Source organism: Montipora foliosa, chromosome 1 (genome assembly GCF_036669935.1).
Source record: "Montipora foliosa isolate CH-2021 chromosome 1, ASM3666993v2, whole genome shotgun sequence".
Classification (NCBI taxonomy): domain Eukaryota; kingdom Metazoa; phylum Cnidaria; class Anthozoa; order Scleractinia; family Acroporidae; genus Montipora; species Montipora foliosa.
Genome location: NC_090869.1, coordinates 29204259 through 29207684, shown reverse-complemented (window position 1 = coordinate 29207684; position 3426 = coordinate 29204259).

The window sequence follows — 3426 nt, the reverse complement described above, 5'->3', positions numbered from 1 at the left end:
AATATAATGATGCTTTAAAGATGGCCAATATACCAACTATTGAACAGCGACTTCATACTATTTCCATGTCTTACTTCAAACAAATGAAAAGCAATGAACATAAACTTAACCATCTGTTCCCGCAGCACTATCAAAACCAGTACAGCACACGATCTCAGGCTAAGGGTATAGTAGCAGTTCCACCAGCCCGTACCAAAAGAGCGGCAAATTCATTTATAATCAAAGCCAGACACTTTAATTATGAACTAACAGGAAAGCTATAAACAAACAGTTCTACAATGCTAATGTATATAATATCATAATTTTATCAATATTTTGATTATTTATCTCTAGTTCTATATTTTATAGTATTTATAAATATTATCAATTGTATATTAATTATCTTGCCCAATGCATTTTAGACAGTTTAAATAGTTAAATTTATCTACCATATTGGAAAAAATAAAGTTATTATTAATGTCATTATCAAGGTTTGCAAGAAAGCGATTGAGATAATCCAATCTCATGATTAACCCATCAATTTCAAATGGATCATGTAGGTTTTCAAACCTTGTGATTGCCTCCTGAACTATATGATAAGCATGAAAATATCCGCTAGCCGCCATTTTTGTCTGTTACCGTCTTGCTTGTGTCACTCCTTTCGCCAAGCGCTCTTAGGGGGATTCGTTTCAAAAGGTCAACCATTGATCCGTGAAGTTCAATTTAACACTTGAATGTTGAATGTTGAGACTTGAATGTTAAAACTTGAATGTTGAATGTTAGAACTCTGCTGTCACATTGTGAAACTCCAATGTCGCATCACAAGCAGCAATGTTGAATTATAAAACTCAAATGTCGCATGGTGAACAGCAATGTGCAATTATGAAACTCAGGCGTCACATGGTGAAGAACAAGGTTAAACAATGAAAGCAAACCTTGCATTTTGGTGGGAATATAACGCCATAGATTTTAATGTATCCCCAATTATATATAATAGTCAATTTTCGGCTCAATTTTTGAAATTTCTCTTTAAGTTAGCATGATGCAACCTTGACAATTTTCACCCAAGCAAAAATTCAAGCAGTTTTCCACAAAGTCCCTTTTTTCAAGGGCTTTTCAAGTGCCCTTGAAGTCCAATATTAAATTCCAGGGGTTTTCAAGGACTTCAAGGAGTGGCATGAACCCTGGACTAGTTTAGATGCTGACATTGTCCTGTGATCAGTCATGAGTTCTCGATTGTTTACAATTCATTTGCTAAAACAAATGGATAATAAATAGCGGGCTCATCAAAATACAGCAAAACTCGCAAAAATACTTAGCGATACTACACACCAAACCATCTAATATGGTATATTTATTTTCAGTTGACGGTCTCCCTACGCAAGACTGTATACTGTACTTTAGACATACAAGAGAAGTTAACCCGTACGTAAACATGTATAAAGAAGATTTTGAATATATGCAGTAAAAGCAAGGACCTTTTCCACCTATCTACGGTTTTCTTTATCTGCTTTGCAAGATTTAAGTTCTCTCGGGTCATAAGCAGCGGAAGTCGTGGACCAAGGACCCCTATGTGAGTGCAAGTAGAGAAGTAAAATACATGTAAACCGAAATCCAACCATTTTGAAATCACTGCTTACTTCTGTAATAGCCTCAACATAAACCAAACCCTAACGGTTATGATTCACAAAAAACTTTATTTACTTACCTAAAGTTTCTTGGACGTTCTTCATTGCGTAGGATGCCATGCATACCATTTTATAAAACCAGTTGAGTGTCTTTTTGTTGTTGTTGTTGTTGGTAATCACAAATGTGCATACTCCACGGATATTGAATTAAGCTCAGATCATGTGAAGCCAATTTTATGTCCTTCAGTATTTCCCAACTCCGTTATAGTGATTAAAACACCCTCACTTGCCCCGGCTTTCTGGCCTTTCTGGCATTCTGAATTCAAGCAGACTGTTTAGGTAAACAGTATGCTTGAATTCAGAAATCGCTACTTGTTTTTTGAAATGACCTAACAGCTAATGGCACCCAATCCCTGATTTCCATCGTCATTACTCTTTTTTCTTGTTCTCTTACAGGAAGAAGATCACTCAGAGGAATATGCCAGAAGTCACAATGCCCAACCTTGGCTTTTTGCCAGGGTGGATGATGTGGATATTCAGTTTTTTGTGGTAATTATAGACCACAAAATCTTTATGGAGACGTCACTGTATCCTATTTTAAGGGAATTTATTTTACATTTATTTTGCTTACAGCCAAACCAGAAATACTTGTTCCAGTTTTTCCAGGAGTCGGCGAACAGGGTGAACCCCCTAAGGACTCTCAGTTCCTGGTGAATCTGATCAATTCCAGCTTCCTCTCTCTTATGAGTGTGTTCGTACCACTACGTGCGCGACCGAGCGAGCACAATAACGCAGCACCTGTTGAGCCACGCCCGAGGCTCATCACAGAATATTCTGTTCTACAGAAGCTGCGCACTCTCAACCCCAACAAAGCGTCTGGTCCTGATCAAATCCCCTCTTGGCTTCTCAAAGATAATGTGGATATACTTGCTGCCCCTGTAGCAGAAATCCTGAATTCTAGCTTCCAGGAGAGTCGCCTACCTAAGTCATGGAAACGAGCGGATATTACACCCCTCCCCAAGCAGTCACTAGTGCTTGATGTTAACAGGCATCTGCAACCTATATCACTAACGCCAATACTGTCAAAAGTGGCCGAAGAGTATGTGGTTGAGGAATACATCAAGCCAGCCGTCCTGGTCAAAGTTGATTGGAATCAATTTGGAACGGTTCCCAATTCCTCTACTGCGCATGCTCTCATTAGTAAGCTGCACACATGGTATCAGAAGACCGACGGCAACAGCTCTACCGTCCGTGTAGTTCTATTTGACTTCAAGAAGGCTTTCGATCTGATTGATCACCGCATTCTATTAGAGAAGCTTAAGAACTTTGACATGCCTGAGTGGGTTCGTCTCTGGATTGAAGATTTCCTCACTGATCGGCACCAAAGAGTCAAGCTCTCTCAAGACTGCTTCTCAGAGTGGGGTAGAGTCCCTGCCGGCGTACCACAAGGGACTAAGCTTGGTCCCTGGCTCTTTGTGGTGATGATCAACGACCTCCACGTCGAAGGCGTTGATCTATGGAAATATGTCGACGACACCACCATAAGTGAAACAACCCACAAGAGTGATTGTAGTCAGATCCAAACAGCTGTAGATAATTTAGTTGGGGCAGCTCAGGCAGATCGGTTCCAGCTGAACGAAGCAAAATGTAAAGAGTTGCAGATTTGTTTTGCTAGATCTAAGCGTTCATTTCCACCTGTCGTCATCAATAATAAGAACATCGAAGTTGTTAAGAGTGCCAAACTTTTGGGTGTCTTCATCTCTGACGATTTGAAATGGAACGCGCATGTTGCTGGGATAGTTAAGAAGGTAGCGTCCAG